Below are 27,376 nucleotides of genomic sequence, written 5' to 3' on the forward strand. Positions count from 1 at the left end.
TAGAAAGAGGCCGTGGTGTTGTTTAGAAATTTCCGCCCCTGCCGCCTTGTGCTTCCTGTCAGAAATTAGAAAAAGAAGGGGCAGATTTCCACAGAATGTTGGTAATTCTGAGAATCAGATTTTGAGAACACAGTCTTGTGAAAGTAGCACACCGGCGCAGTTTCTGCTTTAGGGGAGCAGCAGGGTCACTGATAAACGTCAGTAGTACAATCGGATACATTCCAACACTGAGTTTCAAAATGAACGCTTTTCTCTGAAATCCTAACGAAAACGAGATTGGCAAATGCAGGACTTTTTCTACAAGAACCAAGTATTTGCATTTATCATAATAATGGTGACCTCAGAGATGATTTAAAACGCAAGGACGCGTGCACCCTACCCCCTGCATAAAAAGCATGCATTTTGACAATTACCTATGTGCTGTTTTCCAGGACTTGCACTAATGGCTTTGCCACTAAAACTTGTATTGATTTAAAAATAAAAAGCTAATTAGGATCTCTACTGTTTGATTATTTGTCGTATTCTGGTCGAAGTTTTCTGCATTTGTTGCAGTGGTACTGGCTGATTCCTCCAGGAAGGGCATTGCTGTTCACTTGTTCATGCATATTTTATTTGTATATATAATTTCTTTCATTGACCTTTGTTACATATGAAGTGTTTCACCATTCACTAATTCTTACAGTCTCATCTCTACGGTGCGTTTACCTTTTACCTGTGGTCAGTTGCTAAATTTTCACAGTGCCAGTTATACAACTTCTACATCCAATGTGTGCCATCCTGTCAGAGTGTCCTGCATGTGCACAGCTACCTTCACAGCCCACCTGTTTGTTTAGCCACAGGTTTGCAGGATACCTGTGACAGAAATATGTTTTCCTGGACTTTTGATAGAGTAGAGATAAAGTAAGAGAGAGTGCAGAAATGGGGATGGCTTGAGAGAATACGGGGGTCTAGTCGAACAACAAAGATAATAAAGGTATTGTATATTAATTCATTTTGGATATCCAATTTCTTCTCTGCAAGTTTGCTGAGACACCAAATGAATACCACACACACACACACACACACACACACACACACACACACATACATGTTCCTTCAAATTTGAAGCAAAACGAGGGTCCTTTCCAAAAATCTGAAGTTGTGTCAAGACAAGACAAGGACTTCATAACATAGCCCACAGCTACTTAGCATTGTGCAGAAAGCCAAAAATAATTGGGGAACAAAGGTCCAAAAATCAGGGATGGAGTATAAATGTCACTCTTAAGAAACAAATAATTGCTATAATGACATTTGCATGCATTTTCAAAGGATACAAAGTGTGATGCTAAAGTCACTGACATTATTTAGTAACTCCAAACCTCAATAACCTACTAGAAACCTTAAACATTTTGGGGGAGCAGACCAAAAATATGAGGCAAAATTCTGGACAACTGAGTGGCATGTTTCAGGGTTCTGTTGACAATGAAACAGTCTTCCTGTATTGTTGGTTTTCCTTTATGCAAAAGCATTCAGAATGCCTCAGCTTAGTGGTGTGGCCTACATGATCTTTTTTTATTCTTTCTTTTAAGCTAATAATTACCATCATTCCCACAACTCCCCAAATCTATGACTGGTCAGATTTTATTGAAAAGATAATTTATGTGTCGTTATTACTGCCCACCATGAAATGTGACTGCATTGTAACCATTATATGTCATAAAGTGACAGTAAGTGATGGATAATAATTGCTTGGTCAAGTAATTAATATTATTGATGTTTCCTATTGCTCACACAAATGGATGGCTGGACTCTTTTAGTATAAATAAAATGAATGATCTTGGAGAAAATTACTTAAACGTTTGGTTTCAGTTTCTAGATGGGAATAAAGTACATGCTGCTGGTTAGTTATTGGCCAGGTACAATGTAAATAAAAGTAGTTAGTTAAGCATACACATTTTTAGGGAATTTGTTAATAATAATATACAAATTCCATTAAATATGAACTCTTAGCCCATGCCAAAAATATTAGAATTTTTCTTCAAAATTAATAGTTATGTGTTTAAGAATAAATCTTATCAATAATTTATAAGATTTTAAAAACTGAATTTGTAAGCTTTGAGTCATCTCATTGGGAATAGTCAACGAAAATTAATAATGAAATCTTCTCAGAAACGAATAAAAAGTTATATTTGAAATCTATAAGTAACTCCACTTCATCTTTATATTTGAGCATTTTTACTTGAAAGTTTTTACATAGAAGTTTTTTAACACCCATAGAATAGTCCTGATTTACAAGAAAGAGAATATAAAATGTTGGACATGCAGTAGGAGTTTAGAGGCAAATTGGATTCATATGATTCTAGAGTGTCATATAGTTATTCCTTTTTGGACAGATTTTAGAAATCTTGTGTGACACCCCACCTCTGGCCCAGTAATCAAGGTGCCTCAATCCTCACCACTAGCACCAGTGGAGGATGTATACTGGGAGGATAACAGTTACACACAGTATTTCAAAGTGCAGCAATTTCCCTTAAGAGCACACAAAGATCATGATCAGTCTGGGGCTGGTTTCTCCCTCTTTCTCCAGATCCCCAATAAGACTCCCGACTGGCATAGCTATACAGCTGAGATCTCAGCTGAGTGGCCAAGCCAAGACCTCCAACATTCTCTCTCTCCAACCAATGCTTCATTTCCCTGCCCAGGTAGCTAACAAACACACTCTTGGAGATTTGTTTTACACACACACACACACACACACACACACACACACACACACACACACACACACACACACACCCCCCCACACACACACACACACACACACACACACACACACACACACACACACACACATGCACACACACCTGGGAAAGGCTGGCATAGGATTACTAATTATGCCCTTTTCTGTGCAGATAATAAGGTAGTTATTACTGCCACCAGATGACTTTATCAGCTACTTTAAGGGCCTTAACAAAGGGTGCCTAATTTTACTGTGTAATGTTACTGTTAATGTTTGTCTTTTCGGCTTTTCCCGGTTAGGGGTCGCCACAGTGGAACTCTGGTCCGCTAATGATTGGCTGTAGATTTTTTATGGTGCCAAGTTGCAGGCCCGATGCCCAACCTTCAGCGAAGGCACGTCCATTCACGCATCTCTTTCGGAGGTCACTCGACCACGGGGAGGGCATGCAGACTCCACACAGAAGGCACTCCAGCCGTGCATCGAACAGGAGAATCTCTTGCTGTGAGGTAACAATGCTACCACTGTACCACCACAGCTAATGTTACTGTTAATGTTGTTGTGTCTTTTGGCTTTTCCCAGTTAGGGGTCACCACAGCGGAACTCCGGTCCGCTAATGATTGGCAGTAGATTTTTACATGCCGAGTTGCCACCTCTGATGCACAACCTTCAACGAAGGTATGCCCATTCACGCATGTCTCCACACAGAAGACACTCTAGCTGAGAATCGAACAGGACAACGTCTTACTGTGAGGCGACAACTCTACCGCAGCACCACCACCGCAGCAGCTAATGTTACTGTTAATACAAATGGTAATTTGGCCAAGATCAGGGTTATTAGGAGTGGCCCACAGTGTCACCAAATAAATATGCAAGTACTCTCAGAACTTAAATATGTCTCACAAATATCAGCCACAATGAAAGGTTTAAATATATTTAATAATAAATAATAAAAGGACAAGAAAATACTCAGTAAATAATCTCAGTAACATCAGAGTTCAAAATCACAGGAAATATTTAAAACAACATTGCAGGACAGGCTCAAATAAATAAAGAAAACATCTAAACTATACTTCACTATAATCCTGACTGAATCTAAGAGAATTACTACACCCTAGTTAACTTACTCACAGAGCAAACAAGGCTTATGTGGTGAATGGGTCTTGATGTTGTTGGGTCAAAGACACAATACAGAATACTCAGTCTCTCTCAGAGAGTTCTTAAATTAATATCTCAAATATGACTGCCAGGATAGCTTGTAGGATGACATCACTTCTTGTCATCTGGCTCTATCCCAGGTGAATACATACCATTGATGCAGCTGGTAGCATTTAGCATCTACCTATGAAAATACATAAACAAGGGCTTCTCTTAGATCTAAGGCAGATCCTGGAAGTCATAAAACAATAAACACTTCCAAGACAATAGAAAAAAATTCTAGTTCTAGACATTGTGTCTATTACTGCACTGATACTGAACGAAAACATCCTTTTATTACGTGGCCATATAGTAATTTAATTTCAGCTATTTTTCTGAAGTTAACCTGTGGTATTCCAGTTTCCATTGTTAAAATATATACATCTAAACAGTTACAATAGTGCAGGTATATTCCTGTTCTAATCCAGTAGGGTACACTGTGGTTACATTTTTTAAGCTCAGTACTTTACAAACCCTTTTTAACACACACTTCTGTATCAGCAATTTGATATACACATAGCAAACAGCTATAATACAGTTGTAACACAAGCATGTGAATCATGGTGATATTCACAAATAACGTAAAAGGGAATTCAATAAAGCCAACATATATTAATTTTCCGGTAAGCATAGTACCATGGAGCTTACATGGATGTAAGCAGCTGTGTGATCGAGTAAACAGAGGGGAGGGGCATGCACTAGCATGTGAGCACGGAAGTGTTTGTGGCATGCAAATCACATCATAAGGAGGTGAATTACATGCAAATGAGGCTGTAGAGCAATCCAGCAAGCAGATAGGCAGTTGTGCAGATCTTGTGTTGGTGTCAGAAGTGTACATGGAAATTAAAAAGTGAACAGAGATGTAAAAGCCCAGTTAGAATGTCAGAAATAGCATAGCAGACATACATATTGTGAAACTATTTCCTGTGTTTCCAAAATGTAACAGGAAATACTTTAAAATAAATATTTTTAATACCCATGTTATGTTTGTGCGAAGCACAGCAATGCACAAATATGCTGTTATAGAAAAAAAATTAAAAAGTGTAAAAAGGAGGAAAAATAAATATCTGTGACAATAATGCATTATAGGACCTTGCATGGAGTACGTACAATGGTAGACTGCCATGGTTGCTAAGGAGGCAGGGCCTGGAATAGTGCAGTTTTCTGGTATTAAGTATGGATCAATATGCAAATGAGCTGGGGTTACTGAATAGCAAAATGGGTTACTGTGTCTGCAGATAAAATCTGTGTAGCCCCAGAACCATGTTGGTGTCCAAAGGAGAGCAAACTGACATCAAAAGGGGTTGTGTTACACTCTGTTTAAGAACATTGGAGCACAGCTGCACCCGTTTGCATGGTGCTCTGCTCAGGTAAGCAGGGGGATGTGTACAGTGCTGCTAAGCTTTGTTTACCTTTGAGGCACGTATCTTAGTTGGTTTGAGTGTGCTTCAGTGTGTTTGCGCAGTGCACAGCTCAGCTAAGCGGGGGGGGGGTGTTCAGACTGCTGATCATTGTTTATACTTGTGCTGCAGGTTTGTTCACCATGCAACAGTGCTTAGCAGGAAAGACAGCTGAAAAAAAAAGAAAATTGCCTGGGAAAGCCAGTCATGCATAAATTACTGATGACCCCTCTTCCACTTAAACTGGGCCATTTAAACCCCTCAGTGATGTACTTGGCAGGTGGAATGCATCATAGTTAGCCAATCTCACAGGCTGCATCTGCAGCAGAGCACTATAAAGTATGCATACACCCTACAATCTGATTTTTCCCACATACTCTGCACCATTGGAGCACAGACTTGGGAATTTTAACTGAGAGAATCCTAGGGGCTACTGCAGGCCTGCTACATCTGTATGTGCTAGATGCTGAGGTCAGTGCTGATGCTGCTGCTGACAATAGGCCTAGACTTAGAAGGAAAAGAGTGTTCAGACCCAGGGTAACCTACCAGGAGCTACATGAGCTGGAGATTGTAAAGCACTACAAGGTGGTCAGGGACATACTACAAGAACTCACTGAGCTCTGCCGCCCTCAACTCAAATCCAGTGCAACAGAAGGGAACCCATCCCATTGGAACCAAAGGTATGTGTAGCCCTTAGGATGCTAGCTACAGGTACTTTCCAAAGACCAACTGGGAACATGATGGAGGTCTCACAGGCATCAAGCATCCAGGGTACTCCACCAGTTCCTGGATGCCATGCTACCACATGCTAGTGAGCACATTTACTTACCCCGCACCCCTGAGGATAGGGCCAGCAGTATGCATCTCTTCTACCATGTAGCAAACTACACTGAGGTACTGGGTGCCATACACTGCATTCTTGTACACATCAAAGCACCACCCGGTGAGGAGAGTAGTGTCTATGTCGACCGCAAGGGATATCACTTCAACTGCCAAGCCATGTGCAATGACCATGGCATTATCATGAATGTGTGTGCTGGCAGCCCTGGCAGTTACCATGACTCCCATATCGGCATGCATCACAGTCTTACAGATGTTTGCTAGGGGACACATCCCATATGGCCATCTAGTGGGGGATGCTGGCTATGCACTGGAACCGTGGATGATGACACCTATCAGAAATGCACACACACACACACAGAGGAATGCCATAATGAGGCACACACACACACACACACAAACTAGGAAGGTCATAGAGCATTTGTTTGGGCTGCTCAAGTCACTCTTCTGGTGCTTTGATATATTTGGTGGAGCCATGCAGTACTCTCCAGTCACTTGTGCACAAATGTTCACAGTATGTGCCATGCTACACAATATGATCCTGTGGAAACAGCTGCGGCAGGATCATCACAAGTAAGGGAGACACAGCCCCCACCAGTGCCTAGGTCCCCACAGCCACACCCACTAGGGGACTCAAAGGAGGAACCCCCTGAGGCTGTCTCTATAGGCAGATATAGGTGTGCTCATATGCCCTGGTTTTGGCAAAGAGGCAATGCATAGCACATGGACTGACAACCTAGGATCCTAGGGACTGACACCTTACTCCTACTCGCATACATAGTAAAAAGGATGCCAGCCACACCACACAACCTGTACCTTACCATGTATTGGCTGTGTACTGCTTGCATCAAACAGAGTCAGCCCTGAAACACAGGTCTGTCAACCACTGCATCCACAGGGTAAGTTAGTCTCTTTTACAAAAACTGTACTAGACTATGGTAGCATATGTATGGACCTGCTGCATATATGCAAGGGAATACAGTGGGCTGCTGGGCTAGTTGCAGAGAACTAACAGCTACTGGGGACAACAGGTTCTTTCTCCAATACTGATTGCCCAATAATATGCATTAGGCCACATGGCTGAAAAACCAACTGCAGTATGCAAGGCAAATGCCAAACAGTGGGGTAATAGGACACTACTCGATAGGTAGTGGTTCTAATGTCACAACAGACAACTGTGTGTGTGTGTGTGTGTGTGTGTGTGTGTGTGTGTGTGTGTGTGTGTGTGTGTGTGTGTGTGTGTGTGTGTATGTGTGTGTGTACAAATATGTTCCCATGCAACAGTACACATATGGGTGTGGAATGGTCATGCATTTTACTGCCCAGTGACCAGCTGCTGCCATACATAGCCCACATTTACCTAGGCATAAATGTTATCTGCCACCACCTACATTTGTATGTACAGAACACCCAGGTGACACATATCAAGGGTAGCAGGCCTTGTCACAGGGTGAGCATGCATGATCACCCTGACTGTCCCCATTGTCCCTGACACACTGTTCGACAGATATGCACCCAGGTAACCATGCACGTATATAGTCATACCATACCTTGCTGATGCCATATTTCTGCTGTGCTGCCATGCCATCCTGTGACTCTGTATTGCCGCCAAGTCTCCATAGCATAGCCACTCAGACCCCTGGCACTGAAACATACACAGTGATGTAAGATACCTATCAGTCTGCAGCACTACCACCAGTCTAACATCATGCAACAAAGATACATAAATGTTGATGTGTACTTGTGAAACATGCCAGCATACAGCACCTGTCCTGTTCACAACAGCTCACATGGCATAATACTACCACAATACAAAAGCTACATGTAAAGTAATATAGTCACCCTGTGCATCAGACACATATCTGCATGTCCCTACACTGATGGCATGGATGTCAGAGATGTGGAACAGGTATCATTACATGCACACTGTGTGTTTTGGGAGTGTGAGAGGCCTAGGCTATGCCAAACATTTGACAGCATGTGTGTGTGTGAGTCAGGAAGGGGTGCTGGTTAGGTGGGCCATGGAGAGGTGCTGTGTATGTCTGTTAGTGACCTGAATGTGACAGTGATGTTTGAGTCTGTGCGTGTACATAGTCAAGCCTAGTGCTATCCCTACACATATGTATGTTGGACAGCTGTGGACTGTAAATGGCAGAGTGGACAGTTCACCATCTCCAGCCATGAACACTGGAACTGTCTCTGCCAGGAGTGGCACTGGCACCACCATGCCCAAGGTCAAATGGAGTGCTAGTAGCTGATGGTGACTGCTGTCTGCTGGAATTGTGTACACCATGGGACTGCCCAGGACCACATGACCATGGCCTGCCATGTCATGGTGTGGACACCACACTCCCTTCTGTGGTGCTGGAGGTACTCCCACTATGGGAGCATGTGTGTGTGTGTACCGCAATGTGGATTCTCAGCAGGTGGTGTTGCTGACCTATGTCCACACGTCCAGTACCCTACTCCAACCAGATGTTCCAGCACAGACAACATGCGGTGAAACATTGACACTGTCTCATCCCACCATTTATCCACTACATCAGTAAACTGATCCATGGTGTCACCAATACGGTGGAGACAGTCACAGATGTAAGACTGTGCTACATTCATAATCCTGAGCATCCATCTGGTGTTGCATTCAGAATGTGCCTGTGCCTCCATGATGAACCAAAACATGCAGCAAGTGACCTGTGATGTGACAACTGTGACAGGTGGTGGATGGACAGCAGTCCTCCTTCAAGCTCCCCTGTCAGTCTGCCTTTGTGGGACCTCACCAGATCTATGGCTATGGTCAGGGTCTGCACTCACTGATGGCATAGTTGCCACACTGTCCTGTTCTATGTCGACACACTCTGACTGTCCGACATCTGTGGCCTCAGGAGACTGGGTATATGTGGGCATACTGACTGTGTGTGGGGACAATGGGAGAAGAAGTGGGATGTCAACCCATGGGACAGATTCAGCCCCCAAAAATCCCACCTGTGACTCACTATGGCCACCATCATCATCAGAGTCTGATGAGACACTGACATCAGGTTGTGAGGGGGACAGACTACAACCCCCATGTTCACCTGTGAGGAGGAAGACAAGGTAAGTACATTACTACCTGCAATATTATGTATGGTAATCCACACACACACATACAGGTGAGGAACCACAACTGCATTACACATACCACATCTTATTTCTGATCCCATGCACAACACACAAACACATAACAACATACACATACAAGACAGGCCCTTTATAACATGTACTGCAGCTACATCCAGTCAATGTTGCCAGTACAATACACCTGTGAGATAAGCAATATGTCAGTGTATCAGATAGACCTACCCCTACAACACAGTGGACCCTTCCAGACCATACTATGCCAGTTATTGTATCGCTGCCCCTGGTATGTACCATCTCCATATTGAGTGTGAACAGGCACCTGTCAGTGATTGCCTCCTGTATAGCAGACTACTTAGTCATTCACAAATGTGAATGTGTAAATATACCTGCAAATGCACAACTGGGAGTGCCCATTCAATGCACTCCATCCAAATGATCCAAAATTGAACATACAACATAGTCTAATCTGGCTAAGCCTAACTGTTGTGCCTATGTCAAAATGGCAGCCCTTCATATTCTTAGGGTATGTATAATCTGTGAAACAACAGTATCACACTTACCAGGTACAGGACCTTGGACTCCAGCCACATTCAATGGACCTATGGAAATGTGAGGGAGAGGTATTGTCATCAATACCAAATGTGGCATTGTTACAGGGTAATATATGCATATATCCACATATACAGTAGCTAATGTGATACTGCCTGCATTGCTGATATTCTGCATATGTGTGCACAACTGTGCATTAAAACCAACCCCCCCAGTGCAGATAGACCTGACACCCATGTACTGCTATGCAGAGGCTGCCACAATGGCTGATACAGTACTACAGTGATGAACACAGGAAGCTTACCTGGATGATACTCTGATGTGGATGCTGTGGCACCCACCTCCAGGATGTCTGGAGTGTGGATGCTTTTGGGCTGGTGGTTGTTCTCAGGTTCGGCAGGAATTCCTCTGTGGCTGAGAGTGGCTGTTATGTTGCAGGGCCTCCACTGGTGACAGCATGGTCCCTGGCCAAAACGGCTGCCCTTTGCCATGCAGCATTGGTCATATCTGTGGTCCGGTGTCATACCTGCTTGTAGGTCCTGTCCTGTTGGCCTCTTTGGTTGACTGCCATGATGAGGTCAGCCCACAGTGCTGCACATTGTTCAAGATGCTGGTGACTCCTGGACAGCAGAATCTTATGATGCAGTCTGAGGCTATCCAGGATAACATTATTTTCAGCAGCTAAAAATGGTGGCTGCCTCCTTCGATACATCCTTCCTGAAAGACAGCAAGAGGGGAACACATCACAGGACCAGATATGTGAACATTCACTATGTACAGACCCTGCACAACCAAAATGGCCTGCACTATTCATTGCTACCTCCCACATCATATCCCATAGTCTATCAATACACTATGTGTGTGGCTATCACCAACATAGTAGCAAAACTGGTTATGTCTCTGTGTGCTGTGACAGAGTCTGCTATATGTCTCCACACCTATCAATGCTGTCTACTGTGGTGTGTCCCCTATGGGCAAAGTCCCACTACTATGTCATACAACCACTGTCAGACAAATATATATGTGTGTTATACAACTATATGGGGACAGTCCAGCAACACCAGTGTGCCACAATGACAGACAGCAATGCAAAATTGCTGTGGTATATCTTCCCAGCAGGGATCATACCTCTCCAGCATACAGATGTTTGTGGAATGTGTACATGTGCCTGATATATGTGGTCCTTTTGATACAACCTTGTGGATGTCTAGCAAACAGTTGGCCAATAATTGATGGTTGTTGTCAGAATATAGAGAATCTGGCTGCCACACACCAGACCCCTCTTATGCTATAGTAATATCTGTTAGTCTATTCCTAGTATTACTTGGTATGGCCAATATGCACACTGTCACTGAGGTTGTCTTGTGCCCCCCCCCCCACTAATAATGGCTATGGCCTGAATTCCTGCTGTAGGAGGTTACCAGGTATGTTAGCCATAGCTCTCAAGTGATGAGGTATGAATGTCAACAAAACAGTGACCTAGCCAGAGTACATCAGGGGCAGTCAGGGACACCTATATAATGTCTGCAGTATTCCTGTGTGACATAAGAGGAGCTGAAAACAGTACATCATGTCATATTACAGCTATGTCCACACTTACTTACTGTCAATATGTCTAATGCATCATCCACTAGTTTTTGTACAGGAGCCAACCATTGTAGGAGGGGATAAGAGGCCACAGCTGTAATGTGATTTAAAGTAGACACAGTTGAGAGGCATGCCTGCAGCTGTTGGACAGCATAGCATCACCAACATGTCATTCCCATAGATGTACTACAGGCCTACTGTTGTAATCCCTATTCTCCATACCTGCATCCTCCCATCTGCATCCCATTATATGAGGACATGTATTACATACCTGGTAGAGTGACATAATCCTTTTGTGAACAAATCCTCAAGAAAAAAGCTTGCTAAATTGTAGTCTGTCTTGGTAAAGCAACATACAGACCTGTTTCCCATAGGCAGTTGATTGCCTTTTGTAGGTAATGCTCATTACCAGAAAATTGCCTGTGCATCAATCTGTGGCTCAAACCTGCTAATTGCAATCCAAAACAGTTGGGTTGCTATTTCATTAGCCAATGACATGGCTACACAGTGCAATATTTAAGTCCTCCATCTAGACCTTGTCCCCTTTCTTAGACTTTGACAAGGACATTAGTGAGGTGTGGAGACTAAAGCGTTATAGAGGGTAGGTACAAATACTGTCCATTGTTGAGATTTATAAGGTATGTCCACAGTTTTGCATGCTGTGTTTGGCCATTGTCCCATGACATTGTGATAATCTGGCAGTTCAGTGATAGACATTGTGGGTTGAGATCAGTAAAGGGGGACAGACATGTGAGTGTCAGACATCATACCCATCAGAATATGCATACTGATGTGGTAGCTGCTATTCTATCAGCTCACTATCTTTGTAAGGGCAGAATGTGAAACATGCCCCTGTTGCTGGACCTTTGTCCCCCATTATGTATGTTTTTGTCTGGCTCCCTTTTTCTGGAGGTTGTGAGGTATGGTGGGTCTGTAGCAGCTAGCTTAACATACAGCTGCATAAGTTACAGACTGCAGCTGCTGCTGCAGCCTAGGACACCTAGTGGGAATTGTAAACACATTGGAGGACAGCTAGCTGCATGTGTAACTGAGGCAGCAGTGTCAGCTCTGTCATTACAGCAGATCCAGGGTGAGGGTACCCTTTATAGTCCACTGGAGGCATAGGCTTAAGGTACATCTATTATGTAATAGTGGCAATCACAGAGTAGTAGGTGACATATAGTTAAGCTACACGAATATGTGCAGTGTGTCCCTACCTACAGGCCTTTGACTTGCAAACATGATTAGCAGTTAATTCAGTAGCAGCAACCTGTGTGGGTTAAAATTGCATGACTCAGTCATTATTTGCTGCATTCACAAGAATGAAATTGAAGTGCAACACACTGGATTGGAACCTAGGACTGTGGGTGGCAAAATGCACTGCATGCAAGGCATGTAACAGGCTAAGCTACTGAGTCAATGCTGCAGCAGGTGCATTTGCAAGATATATGTGCATGCATACAGTCTGTGACACACGTCTGCATCCATCATTATGAGCATGGTTTTCAAAGGCAGTTGTTGTGCAGCAGGATCCCAGTGTAGACACATGCAGTTTGCCATTGCTGCCTTAGAAGGTGTGTTTAAAGATATTGCTAATGAAAGGGGACAGTTACCTGCTATCATACCTGTTCATAGGTTCGTAGGTTCATAGATTAGTACTAGGCTAAGTGCCCTTCTGGACAAAGTCATACATACAAGTGGGTCAAAGGCCCAAAACTAGGGACAATCTTTACATATTGCTCTTAAAAATGTAGAATGGTGATAGAATAATAGGATTTGCATTGGCATGTGTTTTCTGAAGGGTATGAAGTGTGACACTGAAATGTCTTTTGTGATTTTCTAGCCTCGATGTTTAATGACTTGCCAATACTTTGCCAGAAACATATGTTTTTATGACAACCGGGCCAAAATAGGGCGCAAAACTGTGGACATTCTGCAATAGTCTGTACAGTTGACAGGTATACCTGCTATTCCAGACCTCACATACATCCATTATTATTTATTTGGCTGTGTACTGGTGTAGTGTTTGCATCACGGTCCCATGTACACTCCCATTTTTCCCATTATATGTTCTTGCAGTCTGTCAGTGGCGATCAGTATATGTTGCTGGAAACCTCTGTTTTAACTCAACACTGAATGGCCTAGTGGGCTAATGCACTGTGCTGTAGTTAATCAGTTCCTGGGTTTAAGACATGGCAGCGGTAATTATTTTGCAGATGTGGCTAACATTGTCAGAAACACATAAGACCATTCAAGCACATTAAAGCACTTTTAAGCAGGTTTGCATGGCACGCCACTTAGCTCCACTCAAACCCACAAAAAAAAGAAAAAAAAGAAAAGAAAAGGGGGGGTGATAGGACAGTGGTGAAATGGGGTCATGCAGGGGGAAAAACATACTGAAAGGCAGATAGCAATGTACAGGATGGGCGTAGGAAAGGACCATAGCTCTCCATTTCTTGTACAGCAACAGCTGTACTTTTTTAAAGATTTTGTACATGACTTTGGACCCTCAAACCCCTAAGAGAGGGTGAGGACAACAGAAATGTGGTGTCAAGCTAATTGGACTTAATTAGTTATGTCCAGTGGACACATGTGTGAAATGGAGAGCTATGTATGGGGCAATATTTTTTGTGAGACATGTGCCTATTTTTTTTTTTTTAAGGAGAGAGTGGAATGTTGCGGAAGGGATGTAGGTACATGTGGGGAGGTAAGTTGGGTAGGAGAGGTTACATTTGCAGACAGACAAGACCAACAAGACATCATACCACCTACACCTGGTGGACTTCTTTGAGACAGTTACCAAGGCTAAAGACGAGGGTAAGATGGTCCACACAGCTTACCTAGACGTTGCAAAGGCCTTCAACACCATTCCCCACTCAGGTATTATAGACAAGCTCACCAGCCTGAACATAAACCTCTATGTTACGAGATGGGTTGCCAGCTGGCTCACAGACAGAACCCACATGGTAAGAGTTGTGGGAGCTAGATCTGACTCTAAACCGGTTACAAGTGGCGTTCCCCAGGGCTCAGTCCTAGGACCCCTCCTGTTCGGCATATACTTCTCAGAGGTACAGGCAAGTACAGGAGGATTATGGCTGACCAAGTTGGTAGACGACTGCAAACTAGGGGCTATAATTGACTCTCCGGCTGACACAGACATCCTCCAAAAGGATCTCACTAAGACAGATACCTGGTATCAAAACCATGGCCTCAAGCTGAATGCCAAAAAGTGCATAGTCATCCCCTTTGGAAAAAAACAAAGTAATCACAAACTACCACATAGGTGGTAGCCCCCTAAATATGGAAGACATAATAAGGGATCTGGGGACCCAAGTAGATAGTAACCTCTCCACTGATAATCACATTGCCAAAGTGGTTAGAAAATCTTCTATGTGGCCCACCTAATCGCAAAAGGGTTTGCATCCAGATCAAAAAAGGTCATTGGGCCCCTCTATGCATCACTCATCAGATCCATCATAGAGTACAATACAATTTGGGATGTACCTTACAAGACACCTGCAAGAACTGGAAAGACCACAGAAGTACCTCACCAAGAGGATCCCTGGCCTCAAGCAGATGCCCTATGCAGCTCGACTGAAGAAACTCCAGTTGTACTCTGTTGTACTCTGTTGCATACCGCCTACTCAGAGGTGATCTCTGCCTGACATACAAGGCCATGTCCAACTCAAAATTGATGGACATGCTCCACCTAAAGAAAACCATATCCCCTCGAGCCACATGCTCCAGGGATCTAAACCTCACCACAACAATAAATAGGACGTCATCAGAGTGCTAAATACGTAATTACATATCCACCCCTTATATACGTAATTACTAATTAATTAATTGATAAATAAAATACAATACTGGCAATAAAACCTTTCAAATTCATCAGAAAAAATCAATTGTAATACATATTGTTGTATTATACATATACTTAAAATCAATCCATGTAAATAATACCCTAGGAATATATAAACAGTAGTATAAAAACTTACAATCGAACAAAATTTGTGTAAAGAAGATAATTTACTATAAAAATCCTACTCTAAAAAACTCTAGTAATATATAATTAAATATGTATAAATATACACAAAATAGCATTGTAATAACACTAAAAATGAATTTCAATACACTAAAAATAAATGTTGTGTAGATGATATCCTGAATTGAATTGGAAATAAAACAAATAACATATTATATCCATCTCAATAAAAGTATAACACCTGTAGTTTAGATAAACATGTAAAATCTATAAAAGACTGATCAAATAAAATGTGATTTGTATTTTAATATACTGGATATAGATATATGTTCATTAATACCTGGCGTGGTACAGGCATTCAATCTTAGTTGCCAGAGGCATTCCTTAGCCTCCAGTAAAGTCTTCTCATCGCCTCCCTTATGTATGTTGTGTGGTATTCTATCTATAATAAAAAATAAAAATCTCTTAAAATTTGGACATCTAGTGCTATGTGTGAAAAGAGAACTTGTAGTTTTTTGCTTTTTAATGTCTCTGACATGTTCCACAATGTGTTCTCTAAGCTTTCTAATAGTTTTTCCAACGTAAAATGCTGAACATGTCGAACATGTTGCTAGATAGACAATCATCTTTGTGCTACAATTACAGTATCCGGGGCATCTAATAGTTTTACTAAAATTACTAATAGCAACATAGGGACCATCGTTGATGTATTTACATGTACAACAGGTTCCGCATTTGCTCATCCTGGACATTTTGAAAGTGTCCTTATTTGTGTTCATCTGATAAATTTCCTTTAAATTCCTCCCTCTACTGAATGTAATCTTTGGATGACTGCCAATAATCTCTGTCAATTCAACGTTATTCATAAAAACACTTGTCCATGTCTCATGTATAATATTAACAATATTGTAAGATGTTTCATTGTATGGTAATATAAAAGTATCATTTCTAGATATATTTGTATTAGTATTCAAAATATTGTTACATCCAAATATAATAATAGGTCTATAAATCAGATGTCTTTTAATAAAAATCTCTTTTTTAATGTTACAAATAAGTTCATTAGGATATCCCCTGTCAAGGAACATATCAGATAATTTCTCAATTTCTAACTCAAAAGTTTTGTCATCACTAACTATTCTTGATAGTCCTACCATCTGACCTTTGATCAAGTTCCTTTTTTGGTGGTATGGATGACAACTATTAAAATGTAGGAAAGAATTAGAAAATGTTTTCTTCCTAAAAATATTGGAATGAATCTCACCATCACTAAGAGAAAAGACAATATCAAGATATTCACAATTGTTCTCATAAATTTTACTAGTGAATTCCAAAAACCTAGATGTCCTGCCTAAAAACTGTACAAATTCTACAAATTCATCTCTTTTGCCTGTCCAAAAAATGAGAATATCATCCAGGTATCTCAAATATAGGGCAATGTTGGACCAATATGTGGATGTGAAAACATGCTCTATTTCCCAATTGGCTAACACCAAATTAGCATAAATCGGTGCACATCTGGTCCCCATGGCCACACCTGTGTTTTGTCTATAATATTCACCATTCATAAACATAAAATTATTCTCCAGTACTGTTTCCATCAATTCATTCATAAGTTTACATTTAGCAATATTCATACCACTAAATTTCAATAAACTGGCCTCAAACATTTCTAGGCCTTGTTTGTGAGGTATCACCGTAAACAGATTAACAACATCAATAGTGGCCATAATCATATTAGGACTTAAATTAATAATACATTGTCTAACTAGATCTAAACAGTGCCAGGAGTCTTTTAGAATATGTGGCAAGTTAGTTAGTGTCTCCTTACAATGAACATCAATAAAAGATGCAATGGCCTCGGTTTTAGAACCCCTGGCTGATACTATGGGTCTAAAAGGTGGATTGCTGATGTCTTTGTGTATTTTTGGAATTCCAAAAATGGATGGGGTAATAGGAAACTCAACAGTTAAATAAGTGTATTCTTCTTTATTAATAACCCCATCCATGAGAAATTCATACAATAACCAATCCACTTTAGTATATGCCCTAGACATTTCGTATTTTGTAACTTTCTCATAAGTATTATTATCGTTAAGCATTATAGTCATTTTGTTATAATAGTCAGGGTTTGTCATGATTACCACACCACCTTTGTCAGGTTTCATAACCCTATATTTGTCAGTCATAGTTAATTCTCTGAGACAGAACATTTCAGATGAAGTGAGGTTCTGTGATGTATATCCATCCTACCTCAATGTTCTTCTAATCTGAGTCTCGCATAATTTTTCAAAAATGTATATCATAGGGTTTTGTGGTGGTATAAATGTGCTACTACGCTTAAGCCTAAAACAATTAGTGTCCATAATATTGTCATTATTGGTGTTAAAAAACATCTTTAAATTCAATAGTCTGCTATAAAGTTTTAAATTAATTAAAACTTTTCCAATGTCATGCTTAAAAGATGGTACAAAAGAAAAACCTCTTTTAAAAAGAGCAATAAAATCATAACCAAAATTATTATCTGTATAATTATATAAACTGAAACCTCCATCAGAAATAATAGAACATTTACTCTGATTATTAAAGGTTTCTAAACTCTGTGAACATCTTATATCATTTGTATTAAAATTATAAAAAGTGTCATTAACATTAGTTGTAAAATTACTACCATTCATATAATCACTAATATTATCAACATGAATTTGTGATGTAAATTTGCCCTGAACAACTGAATTAGTATTCTCAATTATATCTATCTGTGCCAAGAGTTGGTCATGTGTACTGATGTAGTGTACTGCCGGTTTTGTTTGTGATACTGACCACCATATCGGTCGCGTATCCTTTCCGACCTTCTGGATAATGGTTCCTCTAAAAAAACTCCCTGTCCATCATCAAGACCATAAGTATCATTGTTAGCCCTTTGTGGTTGAATAGGTTTATCATTAGTAGAGGGACTGTGATTGTCCTTACTAATAGTGTCAGTATCTAATGACTTAACAAAGCGTTTCATACTTTTAAATTCTTTAAAATGCACATACACCCTATTATTCTTGTAATCATTAGTGTCTCTATTTAACTTATGATTTTTAATATCCAAACCTTTGTTAGTAAATTTGTCCATATCTTTAAAAATGTTCTCTAAACGGAATTGTTATGTTCAAAAAGCAAGTCCTGGCATATACTTTTGTCCAAAATAGACTAATGTTCATTTAAAGCCGCTAATTTAATATTATTGTTCCGTATAATAAGTTTGATAAGTTCAATACCTGTTTTATCAAATAATTGTAACAATTCATCAAATAAAACAGTATCTTCAGTGAATCCATAAGGTAATTTAAAGATATGTAATCCTTTAGGAACTTGACCCAGTTCCAGAGATCTTTCTAAAAAAGCATTATCCATCTGTAGCAATTTGAATGTTTTCAATGCTCTTTCAAATTCAGTGAACTGTTTATTGAGACTACCCATGTCTCTGTTGTTGTAGATACGAGCATTGCTAAAAGATGGTGCCGCTAAAAATGACTTTAAATCCAAAATTTTCTTTTCAGAACCAGCAGCTGCAACATATGAGCCTCCATTATGTCCGTCTCTAGTGTTCAATGCCGAGTTTGGGGGTGGGCCTCCAGGCTGTACACTTCCTGTATTGGTGCCTCCTCCAATAAAACACACAGAACCATTACTAGCTGACGGTCGAGTCGGGCTTGTAGTAGGGGTGGAATGTAAAGTGTATAGCCGCTCCTGCGACTCTGTCACTAATAATTCAGCTTCTGTAGCGTCTGTAGGGTTTTTTTCACTCCTATCCTGTAAAGCCTTAATCAACCGTTGTGTAATCTCCATGTGCTGCAACAATAATTGTTCCATATTGGCAAAATAGTCCAAAATAAGCTGAAATCAATGGCAGTAAATGAAATAAAACAGCCGTAGCCAAAATAAAACAACGGTGACTGGATAAAAGCGATAACTAAATAAAACAGTTGTTGTAATTATAAAACGCTGTAAACGCTATAAACACTATGTAACTAATTGAAAAACACCAAACCAGTCAAGGCAGATACTGAGTGGCACAAAAAACAAACTTGAAACACAAAGTGAGACTATTAAACTGAAAAGCCACACAGTAAAAGCCAAAACTGGTTTATTAAACAAAATATAGCATACACAAGCAAGGTACTAAGCGCTTTCACCCTTCAAAAACTAGGGCATCATCAGAGTACTAAATAAGTAATTACATATCCACCCCTTATATACATAATTACTAATTAATTAATTGATAAATAAACTACAATACTGGCAATAAAGCAATAAAGCCTTTCAAACTCATCAGAAAAAATCAATTGGAATACATATTGTTGTATTATACATATACTTAAAATCAATCCATGTAAATAATACCCTAGGAATATATAAATTAGTTAAAAGCAAAAAACTACAAGTTCTCTTTTCACACATAGCACTAGATGTCCAAATTTTAAGAGATTTTTATTTATATTTATATTTAGATTTTAGTACCTTGCTTGTGTATGCTATATTTTGTTTAATAAACCAGTTTTGGCTTTTACTGTGTGGCTTTTCAGTTTAATAGTCTCACTTTGTGTTTCAATAAATAGGATGTGCTGGAGGGATAGATTCCTGTCCCAGAGACTTCCCATGCTCTGGAAAAGATTCCAATCTACATTAGGCAGAGCTCCTCGCTAACCCTCTTCAAGAGAATCCTTGACAAGTGGATGGAAACAGAAAGTTTACACCAGGGATCACTTTAATGGCTCTGCTGGACAGAGGCACAGGGAACTAATCTAAGGGGGCGGCAAAAGTCAACACATTCCAGCTAGGCTTATAAATGCCTTCGGGCAGATAGCCTAGTACCTACCTATGCACCTATAAATGTATACAGGGGCTGTGTATGACACATAAGGGAGGTAAACAACTTGGATGGGGAGGGTGTTGTAGAATCAGAGGTGCATATGCCTTCAGATGGCAGCAGTGTGACTGAGATCCCCACCTATGGGCAATCAACATTACTCCTTCACTGCCTCAAAGGTGGCTGTGCTACAGGCTGGTCACCAGGGCCTTCAGGCCCCACCAGGTTGTCCAGTCTGCCCTCACACTGGTGCAGGCATTGGCCATATGTCCTGTGGGCAATCCCTGCACACTATGGCTGGTAGCTGACTTTGGGTGATTACCACCCCTCCGCCTCCACTCCCAGAGTGGATGGGCCCCATCCCCTGAGGCAGTTCCACCTGTGGATGGTGCAGGGCCAGTGAAGGGGGCACCACCAACCTGGGCCTCAGATGCACTGGTACCCTGTGCCATGGCGGCTAAGGTGGGGTAGGCAGATCAACCAGAACCAGCCTATCCTATCGTGCTGTGGTGATAGTAGTATAGCAATGTGTATATGTTAGTTAGGAACAAAATATGTTATTAGTAATAACAGCATGCCAGAACATTGGAAATAACCCAGTCAATTGCAGTGCATATTATAAGGAACACAACAATAAATAACATAACAGTCAGTATATGCACAGCATGCCAGTAACAGTTACGACATAAGGCCAAAAACATAGGTAATGCAACAAGATATGTTGATATGGAACCATTGTAATACATAACAATAATAAAATACATGCTCAAAATAACGTTTATTGCAGAACATATCTTAATGGTAAACCATAACCAATGAATAACAATAATAAATATATATGAAGATAAGGGGTGAGGGAGAGAGAGGCAAATACAGTCCATTAATACCATTAGAAGCTACATAGTTGACAACAGTACAACTATCGATTCTACAAGTATTTCCTTTTTTTTATGTGTACAGGTGCCCTATAGCTGCTGTAGCATGTACATGCCTCTCAAGATAATTGCATGAGACAGTATGGGCCAGGCAGTAACACCTGCAGGTACACAACTACACAGTGCACTTGCACATCAGGTGGACCTATATAATTACCAAGGTGTGCTGCAGGTTGATGTTTTGTTACTTTGTTTTTGACATCCATCATGTCAGTGATACATTCTGTGATACATCAGTGACAGAGAGATTACACAACAGTAATTGCATTCTGTGACAGTGTGACACTTGAGAGACATGTATGTGTATGGTAAAGAGAGTAAACAACTATCATGCCTTGGTTGGCAGGCATGGGGATATACACGAATAGCAGTGACTGCACTGGCATGTACTTCAGATGTTCTAATTGACTGAAGCATCATTTGACAGTTACTCTAGGCATACGGCCATACCAACAATACACATTTTACTTCTTTATTTCATTTTATTAACAGTTGTACTTATTTCCTTCAGTTTCTGCACTATTATCACATGCCTGGTAATGATTTTAACAGTCAGTGACATCTGTACACACAATTATTTACACACAAAATATGGGCTACCTCAACCATTTACCCATAGATCCTGTGAAGAAAATGATATCTGTTATCAAAACATGAATGATACTATACTAATTTTGTCATGTATGGGGTTAAAACCAATAGCAGTGACTGCAGAGGACATGTACAACTGACTGCAGCAACATGTCAGAGTCACTTTAGGCATACAGCCATACCACTATTACACATTTTATTTCTTTTATTTCATTTTATTAAAACTTGTACTCATTTCCTTTATTGTAGGCAGTATTATCACATGCCTGGCACTGAGTTTAGCAATCTGTGACATCTGCACACACAATTATATACACATAATATAGGCTACCTCTTTACATTTACCTGTGGAGAGAAAATATGTTGTCATTACATAACTGATTCAGTAGTATTTATTATTACATACAACTGGATTCGAACCCCGGTCTGTGTGTGCCAAAATGTACTTTATACACTGCATTTAGCAAACAGAGCTACTGAATTACTGCTGATTAATGATTGATGGATATTTGTCTAGTGCTTACCTGGAAACAAACAAGACCTGGTAATAGTTATACAATTTTATAGTAGACTGCATTGTCAGTTGGACACACATACATGCAATTTCTGCATGACAGAGATTCTAGGTAACCTTTACATTACTACATAGAATGCAGGTGTACACATGATATTGTTAGTAGGTGGAAATATCTGTGAAGTGTACACACCATATCAGATTACTGGGTTGGCTATCTCACTCATATACATTTGCAGACAGTATATATGCAGTCTACAGCTATTACACTGTTATACTTTCCTGCAGTACCATTCTTCAGAGCCTGAATGCATATAGCTGAAATGCAATGGTTAACACAAGGCAATCCTGATATATACAACATATAGGTGTTCTTGCCCTAGCTTCATGTGTTATTGTAGAACAGGTATAGTAATTCATTTGTAGTAAAATGGCTGTGACTCAACACTTATTGCACAACACTCTATATGAAATATGCCTTAATACAGGGACTGGTATTGTTTTGTGTTTTTCTATAAAAACAGTTGTCATATTTGATTTCATGCAAAACAGCTCTACTTATACACAGATTGCACAACACAACTTTATTACTGGTATCTTCATGCAGTTACTGCTATAGTTTCACATTTTTATTGCACACCACTAGTTGTACTGCAGGTGTTGTATTACAGCTGTAATTCCACAGATATTGCAATTGAAATTTTACTTCATTTACATTATCAAGGTTAATGCTTTACTCTTCCCTGCTTATTGCACTACATTTGGCAGTAGTCACTTATTGTAGTCCAGGTCAATGACCACATTCATTGGGGTACAATCAAAACTGTATATACCTAATGGCAGTTAAGGCTTTACTCTTTCTTGCTTATATGACTATAAATTGCAAATTACATCCCTACTCACCACACTCACACTGCAACCTGGCCAGGCACCCCCATATGCCTCCACATTGTGAGCTCTCTCATCTGCAGCTGTAGGGAAAGAAGCACACCATTATGCATACTTGTCTATCCAACATTCGGTTTAGGCATTGGTAAAACAATGATAACAGTACTTATAAATTTGTGGGACATTCCCATCCCAAACTTCCTAGACCCAAGTGTCCAGAAGATTCCCCTTCCGATGCTTCAGGTCATCATAGCGGTGATAGACCTGCTCACCTGGGTGGGGAATACCTGTAGCACTGGTGAGATTGCATGCCAGGCTGTCCCAGGCTTCTGCCTTGCACTGTGAGCCCTGGAACTACCCCTGTAGCAGCCAGTTGTCATGGTTGTTCACTAGGAGTCCAACCCTAGACTCCAGAATGCCCCACTGCTGCACCCAGAAGCATGCACCCTCTCCAACACTTGCCATAGTTAGTGTACAGTTCAAATTCCAATGGGTCTGCTGTATTCCCACCTATTGCACTTAAATAGCCTGTTTTCCTGCCCTTTAACATGCTTGGGCAATGTTTAAAAATGCAATGTGTCACTTAGCACCACACAGACCAGCTCAGCTCAGCAGTGCTTAACCTAGCAATGCTTAGCAATGCTTAACAGTGCTTAGCACTGCTTAGCAGTGTGCAAACTAGCTAAGCACAGCTGTGCTGTCAAGCAGTGCTGACATGTACCTTGTTTAAGTAGGGCTTACCAGGGCTTAGCAGAGCTTAGCTGAGCACAGCAAAGCAGGATTTGAAAAAAAAAATTAGCATCATTCATTTTTGGAAACTAAATACTTAATAACCCTTCTGTGTATTCAAGCCCTGCACCTCATGCACATATAGCTGTCCCTCTAACCATTTGGCTATGTGGATATGTAGAATGTTGCTATACCTTTAGATATACCTCTCAGCTACATTTAAGCACTGCTGAGCACTACGTCGCATCATGCAAACCTGCTCAGCTAAGCTTAAACTTGACCTTTGCATTAATAATTAAATGTATCCAGTTTCTATTTTAAGAAGTCCGTCATGTGTCAATTGCTGAGTGCTGGGCCACGCAAACATAAAAAAAAATTACATTTAACTACATTGATGTAATGTACTTTGACAATGCAGAGGGTGTGTTACTCATCCGCATACACAGTTAGTAACACGCTCCATACACTCATTCCTTAAACATGTTCCATGGCTCTCCCTCAGCAACATGCCATCATTAATATGCATGGAGTGCTACTGAGGGGGAACCACGTACATGGCCATGGTACCTTCTGTGTAGGTTCTGCACTATGCCTACATGGATTTTATTAAATCTGGGGTATATAATTATTTACAAAATTCCAGATAGCTAGGCTGGCAGTATCTCCTTTAATTACACTTCTATATAAATCATATTGATATTCACAAATGACATATAATTATTTATAAAATTCCAGATAGCTGGGCTGGCAGTATCTCCTTTCATGGCACCTTGCTAAAGCATTATGGTTAGACAATTGTATTATTACAGATTCCTTGATATTATTCAATGTTCCAATTCCAGATCATATACCTAAAACCCAAGTGCCTCTTCTGTGGTCCATTCTGGTCCTTGCTAGGAAATTTATCACTTTGAATTGGAAAAGTAAGAGTATCCTCTCTTTTTCAGATTTTATTCATCTTGCAAAAAGCATATGCAACAAAGAATTACAAACTATTTATAATAGAACTTCAAATATCACACATAACTTTCTTGGCAAAACGTAGAGATTTGTTATAAAAGTCTTGATGGTTTTGTTTAATGTAATCTTGCTGTAGATTATATGTGTGGATATATATATGGGTCTACTTCATATGATTGACAGTTCATTTGATCGACATTCATTTGACCAAGACCAAAACACTTAAAGTTCAAAACACCTAAAACCCATTTGATCGAAACTCAACACTGACACATGAAATTAAAAGCATTAGTCCCTTTCCCCCACTGTAGCGTGATCCTGGAGTTAGTATATGTAGTTGGGGGAAGGGGGGGGTGTAGCCCCCCACATACTTCATAAATTTCAAACATACACATGGATACTTATAACTGATATGACTTACTCTTTGCAGACAACAATATTTATCTAAACTATTTGGGGGCTATGCCCCCCCACACCCCCCTAATAATATATACTAACTCCAGGATCGTACTACAGGGGGAAAAAGGCATAATGCTTTTAATTTCATGTGTCAGCATTATGAGTTTCGATCAAATGGGTTTTAGGTGTTTTGAACTTTAGGTGTTTTGGTCTCAGTCAATTGAATGTCGATCAAATGAACTGTTGACCATATGACGTAGACCTATATATATATATATATATATATATATATATATATATATATATATATATATATATATATATATAGTTCAATTGATGGTTTTGTTTTGCAAATATGTTTTAGATTTGCTTAAAATACAATAAAAAGTTTAAAAATGGCAGTGTGAGAGAGTCTGCACAATGTCTTCTATCACTGTTGGCATTATTTTATGTCATAAACAGTAAAAGAGGTTTGTGACATGACGTAGGCAGCATCAAATATAATCAGACAGGTGCTGTTATATTTCCAAGGCACTGTTTATAATGAATGGATAATAACAAATGTTATGAGGATCAGGGACTTTAGAATGAATAACTCTTTCTCCAGTGGTTAATAGTCATATTGAAGCAGTGCTGTACATTGTACTTTCAGACCTATTTTAACTGTCATAGAGACCACTGTAATGATCTGTAACATGTACATAATCTAAGCTATAAATCAGCTTTATTTAACATGGGGCTGAGTTTTGTGAATGCATTGCACTTTTAACAGAAAATTCTTTGTCTGTTAAAATATCGAGTGCATGTGTAGCAAATTACTTTTACTCATAATGCTTTGTTTTTTGTAGAAAATTATATATTCCATACAGGTGGAAATTTTGTATTTAAGGAAGTAATATAACAGGTATTAAGAGAATAGTGAGGCATACTCAGTGTACTCAAATGCGTGCATAATATCTCAGAAACATTATCACTCAAAGTACACAGAATGTTTGGAACTGTTTGAGCTATGTATACACACACACACACACACACACACACACACACACACATATATGTGTATATATGTATATATATATATATATATATATATATATATATATATATATATATATATTTGCTCGAGTGAGCAAATGACTGAAACCCAAATGGCCAGGCATACTTACACGAAAGTGCTTTTCACCAAAGAAGTACTTTTGAGTAAGTATGCCTGTTGCCGAGGCTGTACTACAGTGTGGGTGGGGAAATTTCCCTTTTCCCCACTGTAGTGCGGTTTCAGAGGGAGTATATTAAAGTAGGGTGGGCGTGGGGGTTGCAGGGGGGCTTTGCCCCCCCCTGCTAAAATGTAAATGTAGTGTTTTTTTTTTTTTTGTAATGTAACATGCTTTAATGAAAGCGCTTTTTTGATAAAAGCACTTTCGTTGAAGTATGTTTGGTTATTATGGATTCGGACATTTTCTCACTCGAGCAAATGTCCTAAATCCATATATATATATATATATATATATATATATATATATATATATATATATATATATATATATGTATAAATGAGACATACTTCCCAGGGATTCAATAAAGTCTGAGCTGGTTACTTTTAAATAAGTGTACTTTGTAATGTAGAATTGTTCTGAAGTAGCTTGGGAGTGTTCCGGGTGAAATAACTTAACCTTTTATTTACTGTTAATACAACTGTTATTAAAACTGCTTTGCCTTTCTGTTTAGAGTCTCTCTTTTTTGTATTTTTGGTCCTACTTCTTGGAGGTTTTTTAGTCTGTACTTAGAGGCACCGTGGCAGAGAGAGCAGAGGTTTTATCCGCACAAGAGAGTTTGTTTCAAAACTCGGAGGTTGGGGTGAAAATGCTCCGGTTACCAGAGGAGAATTTAACAAACTTATGGAGTTACTCACTCAAATTGCTTCTAATCAGTCAGCATCGCAGATTGTGGGCTACACTGGGTTGCCTGGTAACCAGCAACAGTTTTTTGGTGTTATCAACACCCAACCAGTATCCATGCAGCAGAGAAGCATCATGAGGGGTGAGGAGAGGTCAAGGGACTTACCTGTCATGGAGGAGATGCGTTTGAAGATCAGGAACACTAATTTTTCA

The sequence above is a fragment of the Protopterus annectens genome, chromosome 16.part0 (genome assembly GCF_019279795.1).
Source record: "Protopterus annectens isolate FY-2018-M chromosome 16.part0, PAN1.0, whole genome shotgun sequence".
NCBI classification, from domain to species: Eukaryota; Metazoa; Chordata; order Ceratodontiformes; family Protopteridae; genus Protopterus; species Protopterus annectens.